The sequence below is a fragment of the Portunus trituberculatus genome, chromosome 40 (assembly GCF_017591435.1).
Source record: "Portunus trituberculatus isolate SZX2019 chromosome 40, ASM1759143v1, whole genome shotgun sequence".
NCBI classification, from domain to species: Eukaryota; Metazoa; Arthropoda; class Malacostraca; order Decapoda; family Portunidae; genus Portunus; species Portunus trituberculatus.
The window spans coordinates 15,020,104-15,037,603 of NC_059294.1; the positions used below are offsets into that span (position 1 = coordinate 15,020,104).

The 17,500-nt window shown below is 44.0% G+C and overlaps 2 long non-coding RNA genes across 2 annotated transcripts in view; one reads left to right on the top strand and one right to left on the bottom strand.

Annotated features, from left to right (window-relative positions):
* The window catches only part of LOC123516329, a 117,839-nt gene that overhangs the window by 22,569 nt on the left and 77,770 nt on the right, over nucleotides 1–17,500 (top strand). The gene's annotated exons all lie outside the window — the stretch shown is intronic.
* LOC123516328 overlaps nucleotides 3,107–17,500 on the bottom strand; it is a 73,394-nt gene continuing 59,000 nt past the window's right edge. Inside the window, exons 2-4 of the long non-coding RNA XR_006678168.1 lie at nucleotides 3,903–4,125; nucleotides 3,444–3,582; nucleotides 3,107–3,283 (exon numbers count right to left, since the gene is read on the bottom strand). This is a non-coding gene — a long non-coding RNA (uncharacterized LOC123516328). The remainder of the gene's footprint in view (nucleotides 3,284–3,443; nucleotides 3,583–3,902; nucleotides 4,126–17,500) is intronic.

Genomic DNA, 17,500 nt, shown 5'->3' on the forward strand with positions numbered 1-17,500 from the left:
GACGCCCCGCAATTCAACGCCGCCAAGACTGAAACGAAAACCAAAAAGCTAAAACGTTTCTACCATCTTACCTTTGAAGAATTTTTTTTGCACTTTTTTTCTATTTTTTTTTTTTTTAGTTTGTCATGAGTTGGTATGTTTTTTTTTTTCAATTTTTATTTATTTACTTATTTATTTATTTAATAATTTTATTTAGTTACGTGTGTGTGTGTGTGTGTGTGTGTGTGTGTGTGTGTGTGTGTGTGTGTGTGTGTGTGTGTGTGTGGGTCTGGTATTTTGCTTTTCCTTGATTTGCTAATATTGGTAACACATGCAATAAAATTCACGTGCCTGTCAAATATAGATTACGCTTTGGTACCTTCATATATTTCTTACAGGTGACTAGTGCACGAAATACGGCATTCAGAAGGCAGCTCACCTACATAAGGATGAGACACGTGCAGTATTTTTTTTCCTTTCCTATCATTGGTTTGTGAATATATGAACAGGTCCCAGTGAAGGTCTATCATTGTTCCACTATTCATTTCAACTGGTGGCAGAGGTGGGATATTCTACGTCTAAAAGATAATTGTATTTTTGCTGTATTTTGAAAGACACCTTGTCAGACCAACCTTACCACTACAACTTATCTCTTTCAGACAGTCAACAATAACAAAAACAAAAACAAGTACTATTACTATTCTTACTACTACTGCTACTGCTATTACTGTTTACTGCTGCTGTTGCTGCTATTGCTACTGCTACTGTTAGTGCTACTGCTACTGCTACTGCTACTACGACTGTCCCCAACACCATCAACAAAAATTCCATCACCACAACCATCACTGTAGCTTCACCACCTTCGTCCCCTTTCACCACCACCAGCACGCCTCCCTGAAGGATGAGGCTGCCGATACAGGACCCGTAAATAAAGGAGTCTCCTACACGTCATCGACCATTCCCACCCTGATTTTGATGAACGTGTCTCTTCTTCGCCAGACCGCGCCCCATCACCATCATTACCGCCTCTCAGTGGTTCCTCAAACGTTCCTCTATCATCCTGACCGAGGTAGAAGCTATTGAAAAGAAAACATGAACAAAAAAATCGTAAAGCAACAAATTTTTACCTGTAAGTCCATGCATCAGTTATCAATTCAATTTTAATTCATCTCTTTGCTTCTCTTTTGGTTTATTTAGTTTTTTGTGTTTTGATAGAAGCTTGATCAGTAAATATTTGTTATAGAGATTAGCATCATTTTTTTTTTGTATTTGTTGGTGGTGTTAGGGTACTTTTTTTTCTGTCTTCGTCGTCGTCGTGGTCATCTTCGTCGTCGTTATGGGTGATGGTGAAGGTGATGGTGCGTCTCTATATACGTTCTCGAGTTCCTCCTCATTCCGTCAGTCGTCGTTCATCAGTCGGTAATGTTTCCTCCCATTTCCAAGGCGTCCAAACGTGTCCCTTTCTTTCTTTATGACCCCCCTATTCCTCCTTCCTCCTCCTCCTCCTCCTCCTCCTCCTCCTCCTCCTCCTCCTCCTCCTCCTCCTCCTCCTCCTCCTCCTCCTTCTTTCTCTCTTGTCCACTTTCCCTCCGGTACGATGACCACTTCCGTATAATTTTCAAGCGTGCACCCCTCCATCCTCCCCCCTCTCTCAAAGCCCTCTCTTCCTTCAAAAAACTAAATAGGCCTTTATCTCCATCTCATCCCTTATGGTGTGTACTTCTCCTCACTTTCATCCTGCCCAAGCCTCCTTCTTCCTCTCATCTTCCCTCTACCTGTACCTTGGCCTCTCTCAGCCTCTCTTCCATCTCCTGCTGTCCACACATTTCACCTCTTTGCTTTCTATGTCCTCTCTCGTCCTTTACCTATCTTTCCTTGGCTCGTTTTACCTGCCACGTCTTCATTCGCTTTCCCCTTTGCTCTTACTGTTCCGTAGTGATCTGCCTTTCCTGCCCGGTGTCTCTATAAACCAGTTAGGGGCCCTGTTGTCTCTCCACCTGCGTCTTCCTGCCTAGGGGAATACAGAATGTGGCGAGGCTGGAACATCAATTGAAGGTAGAGGGAAGTCTGAAAAACAAACGGGTTCCATATAAAAGGGTAACTGAGCAGCATCACCTGATAAACATTTAGCAAGGAAATCAAAAGAAAATTAAAGTCATGGACATTGGAAGGTTAGGTAAGTTTGAAGGAAAAGGCTAAGAAAAAAATTAAAAGACTGAAGATTAATGAAATGACTGGACAAACCGCTAATAGATACAAAAACGTGAGAATAGTAATGGGGGAGAGTGAAAGAAAGGAGACAATATTCTTTTTTTTTCTTGTATTGTTACTGATTCGTGAGGCAAAGTGAGTTATATACACGCACATAATAATCCACCTCTAGTATTTGGGAGACCTATTCGCACTTGTTATGCATCGACAGACTCACTATTACACGCGGCAATTTCCATATGATTAATTAAGATTGTGAGGAAATTCCGCCTCAGAGAATTCTCCTCTACCCTTTCTTCCTACCTCTCCTCCCGCCCCGCTTTACCATAGAATCTTAATAAGGCGGGGGAGGAGGTGTGCGAGAACCCAAATTAACCATGTCGAAGCGAGCGGAATCAGCACGTAATATATAGGGGCGTAAGGGTGATTTGATTGATCTCTCCAATTTAAAAGTTGAAGGGAAGACTTATAGAAGAGGAAAAATGCGGCACAGAACCTCTTTGATCTTAATGAAAAATGCTCCTTCCCTTCAACTTCCCGGAATTAAGGTTTTCTATTTGTTTATGGTTTATTTGGGTTATTAATTTATTCGTGTGTGTGTTTATTGCCGAGTCTATTAATTCTTGTTGCTTAACACTGGATTTCAAATGGGATTGGAAAGATGGTGCGTGTATGTAAAGGAATCTCTCTCTCTCTCTCTCTCTCTCTCTCTCTCTCTCTCTCTCTCTCTCTCTCTCTCTCTCTCTCTCTCTCTCTCTCTCTCTCTCAACACAACATGTAGTTAACGGGTCTTGCTGAACGTTGGTTGTCTTCAAGTCGTTGTTTGTTGTTCGAGTTTACAATAATATTGATGTTTACAATAATATTACGTTTGTTTTGTTATAATCTTTTATTTGCTTACATTTCATCACCTCTGTTAAGGCGTGTCGGAGATGAAGGAGCCTCGGGTGCTGAGGGAAAACACACACACACACACACACACACACACACACACACACACACACACACACACACACACACACACACACACACACAGTAAGGTGAAAGATCCTGTTTCTTGCCAATCTCTGTGATGTATCGCCTCTGGTGCAGCCTAGGAACGTAAGATGGAGGTTATTCTTACTCTCTTATGAACTTGTACAAAAATATATGTATTCTTATTGTTCTCTCCAGTAACAATGATAATACGGGTATCAGTAAATTGGCGTTCTTTACTTGAATTATCTCTACATTCATGAACAACTTCTGCTTACCAAATAGGGAAATGAACAAGGGAAACTGATCCATATAAGGAGGTCGCCATCATCACCAGGAAGGGGGACGAAACCCTGAAGAGTGCGAAGTCGATGGCTGTGTGGCGCTGCACATGTTGGTCTGCTTCACTTCTTGCCGCTGTGTGGGAGAGAGAGGGAGGAGCTTCTGTTTGAAGGTTCACGCATCACCCAGGGCGAGTCTCAATGCATTAGATTAGTTTCTTGATATTCACTTTCATCTTCATAATGATTTCGTGCTTCAAAATTTAAATTTATTGTGAGGCTAAATAAGATAATTATTTTGCGGGAGAAAAGATAAAGTTTGTAGATCTGGTCACATAAGGCTGATTGAGACATCCCTTAGTGCAGGTGTCCACAATTTTTCACTTGAAATGGTAGTTAAGATAGATTGATTTTTTGCTTGAAGGATGCTCTGACCAGCACTTCCAATTCCCTGACCTCGTCCGTTATTCGCTGATGTTCCACCTTTTCCTTGGGCATTTTCACGCTCTTCACTGGCTGATCCAAGGAATCGTCAAGTTTTGCTGTGGCGTGTACTTCAATCTGGGGTGTCTACAGGTCCCGGTGCGCCTTCGCCTTCGCCGTCTCAAATGATATCTTCATATTCTTGGATTTGAAAAATATTTGCTTCAGGGTCTCAAGGCTGACGAGTAACTTCAGGCTGGTGAGGGAAAAATGATTTGGTGTATCATGAAGGTCGTCAGGCACACACACACACACACACACACACACACACACACACACACACACACACACACACACACACACACACACACACACACACACTCCATCACAACCATACCCCGTAACTACCCATTATTTTCTCGCCTTGAATACCCCTCAATCATCCCAAATTTGATGCCAATGTAAGATAGAGTCGCGTAATTCGATTATGGACCAAAGGGGAAGCCTGGGCGGGGGCGGCGCGAGGCTTGCGGCGTGGCGGTGTGAGGGTGGCCAGGCGGCAAGCAGAGGCGCGCGGCGGTCGTGGAGTTATGAGTTACTAATCATGTTGGAGCTCATCAGCCGCCATTTATAGGTGGCCCCCAGGCGCCCACGGGAAGGGGTGTTGAGAGGAGGACGTCGGTGCTGAGGGGAAGCAGCGGCCGGGAGGAAGAGGCCAATGTTAAGGGGAAGAGTGGAGGGGATAAATAGGGGGAGGACATGGAGTGGGGGATCAGCCTGTTTGGAAGGGAGCAGATCTCTTTAAATGGGGTTAGGGAAGAGGCGTCGTGGGGGGAAGGAGGGAATAGAGGGAAAAAGAGATGGAGAAGAGGAGGAGAAAAGGAGAGAGAGTGTGTATGTGACGAGGAAGAAAATGTCAAATAGTGTTAGTGATGCTGCTGTAGGATGATGGCACTTCACTATTGCTTCTTCTTCTTTAGATGGGAGAGAGGTACAGTGAATAAGTAAGAGATGGAAGAACTGTTCGAAGAGTGTTAGTGCAAAGACGAGGAGATTAATTTACGCTTTCCTTTTTGTCCTTCCGCGTGTGGCGACGCAGGAAATGAGTGGACATGGATGTGGCAACGCGACGAATCCGTTTTCATCCTGTTTTGAACGACAGAGAGAGAGAGAGAGAGAGAGAGAGAGAGAACAAGCCTACGTCATCTCTCCCTCTTTCCCTCCCATCCCTCTATGTCCCTTACTTCCTCCTCTCCCTCCCTTCCCTCCATCACGACCCTCTCCATCAACATCCCATTTTCTGTGGCCGGGGGGTGGAGTGCCTGCAGCATAATCATAGACGCACGTGCTAACCTCATCACCACACACGTCATCGCGTCCCATCCCAGCCTGGCGCGGCCTTTCCTCCCTTCCGTGTTGGGCTGCAGTATGCGGCTTGCTCACTTCTGCCGGAAAGTCGCGGTGAAGTGCTGAGGAGTGAAGAATGAATTAGAGACGAGAACTTAACGGTGTTTGAAAGGCGCTAGTGGTTCACGTTAGCGAGAACTCAGGACTGAAGGTTAGACGAAAGGCGGTGGTGGTGTTTCAACTTTCAAGGTCGGTAATATAATTTGATACTGCTATATTCCTCAAGCGACAAGAGTGTGAAGGATTATGTGATTTATTTATCTGTTTATTTATTTACTTATTTTAGTCTTCGTTTTTTCATGCGTTTTTTGACCGTACGTTTAGCTTTAGATACAGCTTTTTCCTCTTGATATATCAGGAAGTGTAATGGTTTAAGTTGTACGATGGCCTCTCTCTAATGTTTTTCTTAGTCAGTCGGTCAGTTGGACGTACCTCCAGTGTGTCTCTTCTTTGTGTTTGCGGCTATACTTCTGTATATTATTTCTTTCCACAGATGTGTTTGTTTGTAAAGTAAAAGAATACATAAGTATACTGCATCTTCACTGATTCTTGTTAAGTTTTTGTCCACTACCTGAGGTATCGTAAAGCTTATCTTGCTCCTAAAACACTTGAGTTTTATTCTCTTTTCATATTTCAAAATAAAATAAAAAAATAGATACATGTCCTTTGTGTGTGAGTGTTTGTACGCCATCCTGTTTGATCCTCCTCACAGGTTTTTGTGTAAGGATATTATTCTGATTTACATATTCATGGTGCTATGCATTTGACGTCTCCTTTCTTTCCATCATGATTTTAATTTATTCATACTCTCGTCTCCCTTCACTCATCATATCCTTTACCCTTCTTTTTTTTTTTACCTATCTCTTCCCTTGCCCTTATTTGTGCTCATCTCCTTTCCTTCCTTACATTCCCTTACGTTCGAATCATCTCCACATACCTTACTTTCTCTTCCATTTACTTTTCCCTTTCAACTTTCTTTTTTCCTTTCTGTCCTCATGTCTTTTTTAAACTTTTCTCTTATTATCTTCCTTTCTGTTTGCTCAATTGTCAGTTACCTTGAATGACAGCACGTTCAAATAATTAAGAATACAAAAGTGTCATCCTGAGAGTCTGACCACTACCACCTGAAGGAGCCAAGGAAGTATCCAAATGGCTGCAAAATCGTTCTCCCGTCCTCTTTCTCCCGCTCCTTCCGTCTGGACATGTTTGTCACTACTACTATCCCCCTCTGATGCTCCGACACGACCTAAAGGGACTGTACAGGGCTAAAGGGTGAAGGAGTTTGTGCTCTAAGGACGCTGCGTGAAGGATGAGAACGGTGCAGGGGAGGCAAAGAACGCAGAGCCACGCCACGCCTCATCCATCACTGGTTGGGGCTCCTCGGGTCCCGCGCGTCACAACAAACACACACTGGGGGCTGGGGAGACTTGGGGGACAGATACGTCTTTCTGCGGTAATTGACACGCGTGAACACTGAAGCACTGACCAGCAAATCACACATCAGATGGATGGAATGAGTCACGGTGGGTGTTGCGTGGCATCTCCTCAAGGCGATGGCTGAGTGGCAGGTGTGTGATGGACGTGAGTGAGTGTGTGTGGGAGGAAAGATGACAGGAAACAGGCAGAAGAAAACTGTGTGTTGTTGTGTGGGGTTATTTTATTTGTTGATCTTCTCCGTGAGTCTGCTTGTCACGTTCGTGTTTGAGACTGCCCTTGATGCTACTTAGAAGGATGAGGGTGAAATGTGATCATGTTAACAAAAGGATATACAAACACTGCTGTGTATTTAGTATTTTTTTTATATAATAGATACAAGTTCTTTTTATTTTATTTTATTTATTTTTTCTTTTCTTGTATTTTTTGCTTCTCGTTTTGGTAAATTATAATAGCATGTATTTCCTTGATTTTATTACTGATTCTTTTATTTATTTATTCATTTATTCATATATTTATTATTATTATTATTATGATTATTATTATTATTATTATTATTAGTAGTAGTAGTAGTAGTGGTAGTAGTAGTAGTAGTAGTAGTAGTAGTATTAGTATTTAGGTGACATCCCATTGGCCACTAATCATCGTGTTTGAGATGTTGGTTGTTTGTCCTCCTCCTCCTCCTCCTCCTCCTCCTCCTCCTCCTCCTCCTCCTCCTCCTCCTATCTTCATTGCTCATGCTCCGTCTCCTCGTCACTTTTTGTGGAATATTTATATTCCTGTCCACCAGAATTTGGACGGAAAAAATTTTTACACAATCTTTTCCACACGGGTTGCAGGGACGCCTCCAGGATGAGTCTACATTTTTATACAGGAAAAGTGTAGATGTAAATATTGTAATTTGTTTTCTCTCGTGTTGTTCAGTGAGGTAAAAAAAAACTTTGCAGTGTTGTTGCGGTTGCGGTTGTTATATTGTTGTTGTTGTTGATCTTTTACCCTTTTGGATTGTTCTTTACCTTGTGAAGTTAATGAAATTTTCCAACAATAAGAACTTTAAATTATGTATGTACGCACATATCAGAAGATTTAAAAGTTACAAAGCACGCCACACACACACACACACACACACACACACACACACACACACACACACACACACACACACACACACACACACACACACACACACACACACACACACACACACCTCATTACTTCACATTACAGCGACGAGGCGAGACGAGACGAAAATAAATTCACAACTAAATAAATATGCCCCAAATGTTCACGCCTCTGGATATTGAAACGTCACGCGCAGCCAAACTCGAGCAAATGAACCCTGGAGATAACACCGCTCTCTTCACCCCCTCGCCTCTCTGCCCCCCAAAACACCCAAAACACCTCAATCTCTAGGTCGATGTTCCTTATGCTGCATGGAATATTTTCACCTCTCTTGGCTCCGGAGATTAATGGTAGAGGAGGAGGAGGAGGAGGAGAAGGAGGAGGAGGAGGGCAGGTCGGGCGAGTATGTAATGTACGCGATCGAGCGGTGAGTGTTTGTGTGTTTGTGCGTGGTGAGGATGACCTGTGTGTTTGTGGGGGGTGTTGACAGTCAGGGTGGTGGTTGTGGTGGTCTTGGTGGTGGTGGTGGTGATAAGGGGTAGTCTTTATTCAGTGTGTCGTTGTATCTCATCGATATTCTGCGGGTGTTTCGTTTGCTCTTTATCTTTGTCGTTGAGTTCAACCTTCCTTTCGTCTGTATTTAGTTTTTTTTTCTTCGTTTTTTTTTTTTAACTTTATTTTCTTTCGTAGGTTACATTTACTTCTTTATCTCTCTCTCTCTCTCTCTCTCTCTCTCTCTCTCTCTCTCTCTCTCTCTCTCTCTCTCTCTCTCTCTCCTATGCCAGCAGCAGTTTATTTTCATATCCTATCAATATTTCCGTTTTTACTCAAATTTCTTCACCTTTAGATACACGATTTTTTTCTCTTATTCATCATTCTTATTTTTTTGTTTTATCCACCTATTTATTCTTCCATTTCTCCACTCTTCTCTTCCTTTCGATATTCTCTCATCCCTTTACTTATTATTTCATCCTCGTGCCAAAATGTTATCTCTCCACCCTGTCTCTTTCTCTCTCTCTCTTACCATTCCTTCCTTCCTTCCTTCCTTTCTCATCTCCTCTACCCGTCCGTACCATCATCCCCTCTACCACTCCCCCCCGTCCCTCCTCAGTAGCGGTCAGTGTGAGGTAATAGACATAACTTCTGGGGTCGTTTCTGTTATTGTCTTTTTCTTCGCGCGCCTTATATAGAGAAAGGCGTGGAGGGGGGAATGGAGATGATAGAGGGAATTGGTGGAGATGTGGAGGGGGTGTCTGGATGGTGCAGTGGTTTGGTGGAGATATGAGAAGTGTTTGGACATGGATTTGGAGTAAGGTGCAGTGGGAAAGTAAAAAGGAAGGTATATTCTTGGTGAAGCTGGAGGAATTGGGATTTGAAGATTTGAGCTTTTCGTGGTGTAATAAATAAGGTTGTTGTGGCGACTGGTGATGTTTGATATAATACATTTGTTGGTGGATGATGAGTTTGTTCTCTCTTAATGTGGCTAGGATGGTATAGAATAGACTGGCAGCAGATGGAGAGTTGAAGAGGTTAGGAGAATCTTACACGTTAATGATAGTGATGTAATTGTGGTGGGGGTGGTGCTAATTTTGATAGTGATTGAGTTTTTAATGGTGATGATGGTGCTGTGGTGATAGATAAAACTAAGATAAGGAAGTAGCAACCATCACAAATAGAGATCTAGAGTTTCTGCGATGATTTCTTACTCATACTGAACACCATACGAACTTTATTAACCCCTTCAGTACTATACCACATTTTTATCTTGAGATTTATTTACAATTAGACAATCTCATTTCCATTAGAAAGTGTAAAGATTTAATGGCCAGAGTCTTCACTATTTTAATCCCCCACATGAGATTGTGATGCTGTGAAAAATCACCAAATAGTAAGCAGAATAAATATGAAAATGCGTCCTGGTACTGAAATGGTTGATATTAGCATGAATACGTAATGCCATGCAAATTTTTCAACCCCCTTATATATTAAAATATGTTTCGGTGCTAATTTACCACCCATATAGTTCCTCAATTTTGAACGAATTGTAATCCATGAAATTAGTACATTCAATAACTTCACTAAATATTCACTAGTGCTGTACCAAAATACACTTCGAAACCGGGAAATGGAAATATGACACGGCACGGCAAATCAGTTCCCCATGAGCTGCACGTGTCCCTGGAAGCAATAACACTGAGGCAGGAACACTTGTGAGTCCCTCGCCCTCTTGTGTCATCGCCTCCTGCAGCGCCCAGCCAGGAGGTCCAGCCAAGCCTAACTCAAGTGGCAGGGACAGGCACGTGGGAAGAATACCTGTCGGGTGAAGGAATGAAATACACATCTCTCTCTCTCTCTCTCTCTCTCTCTCTCTCTCTCTCTCTCTCTCTCTCTCTCTCTCTCTCTCTCTCTCTCTCTCTCTCTCTCTCTCTCTGCACAATGTTTAACTCAATTTTGCAATAGTTAGGCAATCCATCACAGCTGAGCGACCGCTATTGAGATCCGCAGCATGAGGGTCGTGCATGGCGGAGGCAATACGCGGTTCCTGTAATAGAGAGCCTGACAGGCTGACATGAGAGGGCGTGTACCTGGTGACGAATTGGCGTGTGTCTGGCGTTCCCATCTCCCCCGCGAGGCAGGTGACGTCAGGGTGTGTTAGTAGTGGTGTTGTCAGTGTTGTCGGTGTTGTCAGTCCTCACGTGTTTGTTATGCTGATGTTGTCATTGCTTTTTTTGGTTAGGGATGCTTATGCTGCTTGTGGTCTCCGAGAACTGGTGGAGGGTAATGTTTTGTTGCAGTTGTTGGAAATCTCTTTAAAATTTAGGTGAAAGTCCAGAGGTCATGAAGTTAAATGAGGAAATTTATTTTACTTCGCATGATAAAGTAAGTGTACAATATATCAAGGAGTAAAATACGTTTGGTGATGGGTGCATGTTGTGAGAAGCCAAGGGTGCACTTAGGACGATGGATTGGTAGACTATTTGAAGAGGAAGAGTGACCTCAAGTGTGAAGTAATAGAAAGAAGCAAAAATAAGGAGGAGGAGGAGGTGGTTCAGGAATTCAGTGTGGAGAAAAAGAATAAAATGTTTGTGGGAAAGGAGAGGAAGAAAATTGCTGAATCTGAGGCTGAAGGAGGAACATGATGCGGGTAAAAGAAAAGTTGGAGGAACTACTTGACTTCGATGGAAAATAAGGGACCAACATTTTTGGAAGAAGTGTAAGAGTAAGAAAATCACTGTGTCAATAGGCAGGGATCAGCAACCACTCCTCATCCTCCTTACCGAATCAGTGATCATCTATGTATAGTCTCCACCATCATCTGTCCCATCTGGTGGAAACTTAAAGGTGTTTCCCTCGTCACTGTCACTGTGTTGTATCTTCGTTAACCACTTGAGTACCATGACGCGTTCATCTTCTTTCTTCATTCTTGTTATTATTTGGTGAGTTTATACAACATCAGAAACTTATGTGGGGGATCAAAATAGTGAAGACTGTGGCCATTAATCTTCTTACCTCCATAGACCATTCCTAATGTTAATAAAATGCTCTAATCGTACTCAGATCTTAAAGTAAAAATGTGTCCTAGTATTTGATATGTTAAGCCCCGCCCCACTCCCTCTCTCCTTCACATTGCAACGCCACCCGGGAGCTTTCCAGTGCAGATGTATAATATTAATTCCTTCATCAATTATACCTATACCTTAATGGTTTAACTTGTATGTATAGAATAGATATGAAGAAAAGACAGACATACATACATTCACACTCACTACAATTACCTTCCATAGATGTGACTGAAGACCATTTTTTCTCCCTCATTTTCCCCTTGAATAAAGAAATTGCACCATACAGTACTTTCAACAATATAATTTTTCTTCCCTCGCTGCCTTGCCCACTTACAGTGTTTGCTGTGGGCGCCCCGCTGGCTCCCTGCCGCCCCTGAGAGCGAGACACAAACAGTGAAAAGTTCCATTAAGAGTCGCAACACAAAGCCTCGCCCTTCCCTGAACTAAAGTGTCTGGCCCGTCATTGTCAAACTTGAACCACCTCCCTGCATTGGCCTTTCATTGCGGAATTAAATTTTTCTTCACCCTCTCTCTCTCTCTCTCTCTCTCTCTCTCTCTCTCTCTCTCTCTCTCTCTCTCTCTCTCTCTCTCTCTCTCTCTCTCTCTCTCTCTCTCTCTCTCTCTCTCTACCTCTCCTCATCACCCAGCAGCGAAGAGAGCTTTTCTTTCACCTATTTTTTACACTCATATCCCGAAATCTTTCAAACTAGACATTAACGAAGGAAATAAGGCGAAAAAAAAAAAAACACTTAACCTGTACTTAATATAATACTGCACTTCCTCTTTCGGTGTACGTGAGTAGGCGAAAGAATAAATGAGCTTCAAATATGATGGAGAGAAATGACATGGGAGAAAGGAGTAAAGAAATACGTGTGTGCTTATAGAGTCCCGTCGTGTATCTTCCTTTGAAATCCTAACACCATATTCTTTTGTTATACACGTCCTGCCGCTGCCTCTCTCCCTCCTGGTCGCGTCCTAAGTCCTTCGGGAGGATAGCAGGAAAGCAGGAGGAGGAGGAGGAGGAGGAGGAGGAGGAAGAAGAGAAGGAGGAGTGGATGCGAGTGCCTTCCAGTAGCTTTATGGCACAGCGATGGAATAAAAATGAGCAACTCCTTTCCTCCTCCTTTTTGCTCCTCTTCTCCTCCTTACCTCCTTCCTTTCTACCCTTTCCTCCCGCCACTTTTCTCTCCCTTTCTCACTCCCTCTCTCAGTGTAACCCTCCCGCTCTCTTCCATACTGCTATCGTCCCACCCTCTCTCATATTGTTACGCTTCCACTCCACCGCTACCCTCTCACTCTCTCCCTTTCTTTCTTCTCACCTTCCTCCCCTCATCTCTGCCTCGAGGGAGTGCAAGGAGGACGTGAGAGGAAAGGATAACATTTCTATTTTCCATTGCTCTCCTCGAAATCCGTCTGTCTATGTGTTTATTTGTCTCTCCAGTCTTGTGCCTCTTAGTGCGTTTGTTATTGTTGTCATTTTTGTGTAGAATTAATATTGTCTTTCTGAACACTAAAAGCAAGGAAGAAAAAATATCATGGAAGCATTTTCGACTCTGGAAGGTGAAAGGGAACACGAAGAAAATGGAAAAAAAAAAAAAAAAAAGGAGTGCATGGAAATAAGTGAGGGAAGGAAGAAAGGACAAAATATGAAGATGGAGAGAGAAAGGAGGAAAGAAGTGCGAGTAAAGGAGGGAAAGATGAGAAAAAATGTAGGGCTGTGGAGGCTGGTGAGTCTTCGGTCGCTTCTCCCTGTTGGCGTCTCCAGCAGCTGCAGGTCTTTAAGGATGCAAATAGGTACTGGCGAGGGAGGAGGATGAAGGAGATGGGAGAGGGGAGAGGAGGGGAGGGAGGGATGAAGGGAGATAGCCTCATCCCTCGAGCAGTAAGCCCCTCCTGATCTCAAAGCTCTCCTTTTCGTCTCTTTCTCCGGCACTCCCCGCGGCAAGCTGCAGGCAGGTGGCGAGGCGAGGATAACCGCACATCACAGGGAGCGAGAGGTGGTGGTGTTTGGGATGTGATGCCAATAATGTATTATACTGCACTTTTCACTCGTGTTACAATGACATCCTATGCGTGTGTTGCGAGGGACGTCAAAACTGTTGCCTATGAATTTTGTCTCTATTTGAACGTCATAAATCATGTTTCTTATCCTGAAATACAAGTGTAGGAAACAAAGTCATAGACAGTCTTAAAACGGTGGATTTCCTTATATGAACACCTTTTCTTCCTATAATACGCGGATTAGAGGGTTAGGATAGTCCCATATCATGTGAACGCCACAAATTTAGACTTTTTTCGTCTCTTGTTCAAGTGTAGCAAGCAGACTCACAAGGGGTCCTAGTGTGGGGTCTTACTTGCGCACCTTTACCTGAGATGTTTTCATGCCTCAGATGTTAGGTGGGCTGGTGCGTGTACCGTTATCATCTTCACTCACGTGTTTTGTATACTTCATCGGTGGTTTTATTAGGTCTCGTCTTGCCGTGGGTCCATGGTAAAACTCAAACGTCTTCTCAGTGCTAAAGACGCATCACCAACCAAGTCGTTCCTCGTCCTGACCGCGGCATTCCCTTCCTGCACGCACTTCTCGCACACGGCCTTACGTAACCCTACCTTATTGCTTTTTACGATATACTTGTCGCTTCTTTACCCATTCCAACCCAAAAATATTGCGTCTGACTTTCCTCCCACCCACCCACTCTTCCATTCCTTCGCCGCCACTACTCCCAACACCTGCCACCCAAATATTTACTCCTCGTTTGCACTGTATACCTTCGCCCACCCACCACTCTCCCCACCTCAGCCCATCCTCAAAAGTTTTCCCTTTCTGTCTCCTTCCTATCCCCTCCTTGCCTTCCTCTCCCTCAGAGCCTGCCGCGAGGGGAGTATAGGAGGAGGTATACGGCATCCTTGTTTATAATATTATTCGGCCGAAGTTAAGAGGAGGAAATATACGGCCATTTTTCCCTTCCTTACGAGGCTCCCCTCTCCTCGTATGCAGATGAGACTCGTCCTATTGACAGCAGGAATATATTTACTGGCGGGAATATCTCAGTCAACTCAAGGTGTGTATGTGTGTGTGTGTGTGTGTGTGTGTGTGTGTGTGTGTGTGTGTGTGTGTGTGTGTGTGTGTGTGTGTGTGTGTGTGTGTGTGTGTGTGTATTTATGAGTGGGTATGAATGAGAGAATTTGTAGAAAACAAGATTCTCTCTCTCTCTCTCTCTCTCTCTCTCTCTCTCTCTCTCTCTCTCTCTCTCTCTCTCTCTCTCTCTCTCTCTCTCTCTCTCTCTCTCTCTCTCTCTCTCTCTCTCTCTCTCTGTAAACGAACGGCCTACAATAGTTAACCGATTTGAAGAGAAGATACTACCTAGAGTGTACGTAAGTGTGGGGAATTAAACCTGCACTCACAACACACTGAAATAATTCACACAATTGTCTTTAACGAGGCTGCAGCGGGGAGACTTGGATGAAGAGCGCATAGTAGGCATGTTTTGAGTCCTCCTGACACAAACAAACAGTAGTAGTCGTCGTCCTTGTTGGTAAAATTGGTGTGTTTTTCCAGCTCAGTAGCTCTAGTGTAATGTGCAGCAATTTGGTGGAGCAAACTATATGTTATAAGTGGGTCGAGTTAAGGGAGGCGATGGAGACAACCTTGGGGTGGCGCGGCGTCAGAACTGCAGGAGTCTCATGGTGAAGAGCTGTGCCGAACTACAGGCGTGTCATCATTGAAGTTGCTTACCGTATTCCTTATGCTACTCCTTCAGCAATTACGTTCATAAAATTAGGTACCATAAAGGAGGAAGATGAGTAAATTGTAGCCAAGACGACGCAGACACCACAGTACTAGGGGCTTCTCAGGGCTCTTAGTTCACTCGGTTCTCACTGCAATTAGATTTTCTTTTCAAATTCCCACGGACAGCGCGGATATATGAACAAGACGGTCAGATTCTAAGTTCAAGGAATAATATTAGATAACCGGACAATTTTTTTTACGGTACCTCTCTCTCTCTCTCTCTCTCTCTCTCTCTCTCTCTCTCTCTCTCTCTCTCTCTCTCTCTCTCTCTCTCTCTCTCTCTCTCTCTGTGTCTGTGTGTGTGTGTGTGTGTGTGTGTGTGTGTGTGTGTGTGTGTGTGTGTGTGTGTGTGTGTGTGTGTGTGTGTGTGTGTTCGATCTTTTTCGTGAAGCCCATAGTGCCCGTTCACCTTTTCGTCTCTTTTATCATGTGTACAGTATGTACATGTATGTGCGCTTAAGTTGACCGTCGCGTATATCCACCTTAAGTTGTCCGTATACATGTAAATAGTATGCAAATTGATCCCCGGCGGACATCACAGTGCAAGGCTGTGGTGGAGGGAAGGCCGCCACACCACACAACACCTTCGTGAATCTCGACTTTACGAGCATCTGGACTAGGCTCCCACCATCCCACGGCCCTTCAATCCAATAACATCCTCTTGTCTACGTCAAAAGACAGTGTACTGAAGGCCATTTGGACCACTAGTCCCGAGAATATTGCATTTGGGGGAAGATGCGGCCACCTCTTGCCTCCCGTCTCCTGGTATCAGGCGTGATAGGGCGGCGCGGGGCAGGTAACCAAGTGCTGTCCAGGAACGTGGTGAAGGGTGTGATGTGACCAATGGTATGACTGAATGAGGCAATGTGACACCAGCCGCTGGGAGAGGATGAGTGAACATGATGAGGTTACAACGTGTGTGTGTGTGTGTGTGTGTGTGTGTGTGTGTGTGTGTGTGTGTGTGTGTGTGTGTGTGTGTGTGTGTGTGTGTGTGTGTGTGTGCGTGTGTCCTTCCCTCAGCCTCTCCTTAACAAGCTTGAGTAGTAGGGAAGATAAAAGAAAAGTTTATTTCTTCTGAAAACAATCGGTTAATCACATTCCTCTGTCTCCCGTCCATTCCCAGCCCATGTGTCTATTTCTTTTCATCTCACTACTCCCCACCCATCTCTCTCTCTCTCTCTCTCTCTCTCTCTCTCTCTCTCTCTCTCTCTCTCTCTCTCTCTCTCATCATTGTAATTTCAGTTTTCTGACCTTTTATCATTCTTGTCTCGCCTCACCCCTGCAACACTCATTCCTATGAACTGTTACCCTAGAAACAGTCACCCTTACACTTCTCACCATTGGCTATCTCACCCCACCACCATCCTAACATTTCTCACCCCTTCCAACATCAGCCATGCCACCATCACCCCTACCTCCCTCACCCTAGCTTTCCCTATCTCTGCCTCACCCTTGCCTCGTGTCACCGGTGTGTGTTCGTTCATCAGGGATTCATGAAGCCTAATCGCCTGTCTCACCTGAGAGTTCAGCGGGAATACTGATCACGTGAGCTTAATTAGGTTTGGAGCTTCCTCTCTTCACCGGTAATGAGTCTCTTTATTTTGCTTATTGAATTATCACTCACGCTCTACTTTTTCCTCCGTTCGTCCGTCTTTGTCAGTTTCCTCCTGCTTCTTTCTTTTCGTTCGTTAATTCTCTGTCTTCCTCTTTCTGTTTCCGTGTCCTTTTTTTTACATATGTAGATTAAATGGTGTGTGTGTGTGTGTGTGTGTGTGTGTGTGTGTGTGTGTGTGTGTGTGTGTGTGTGTGTGGATGTGTGTGTTAGTGACCTTAATTTACTTATCTCTGTGTCCTTCTTCCTCGTTATTTCATTCTCACGGCGATGTATCTCTTTGTTCCTTGGTGCCTCATTATTCTCCTCCCTCGTCAGTCATACATCATGAGAGGGACAAGAGAGGGACTCCTTAAGTCACTTCCCTTCATTGACAAGAAACTCAAAACTCTCTTATCGCTCCCCGTGCAGTACTGGCTGAATGAGATGGATGATGTCTTGGTTAGGATAATCAGAGGAAGAACAGCTACAAATACACACACACACACACACACTCTCTCTCTCTCTCTCTCTCTCTCTCTCTCTCTCTCTCTCTCTCTCTCTCTGAATTTAAAATAAGGAATGTTTTATCTTTATTCTGTGTTCTGGCGGCCTTTCAAAAGACTCGTCCCTTCCTCTGTCGCTCTCCTTTTTCCCTTTCCTCCCTCCCTCGCTCCGAACATCCCTATCCGCCTTTTCCTTCTTACTCTCCCTCTTTCCCCAA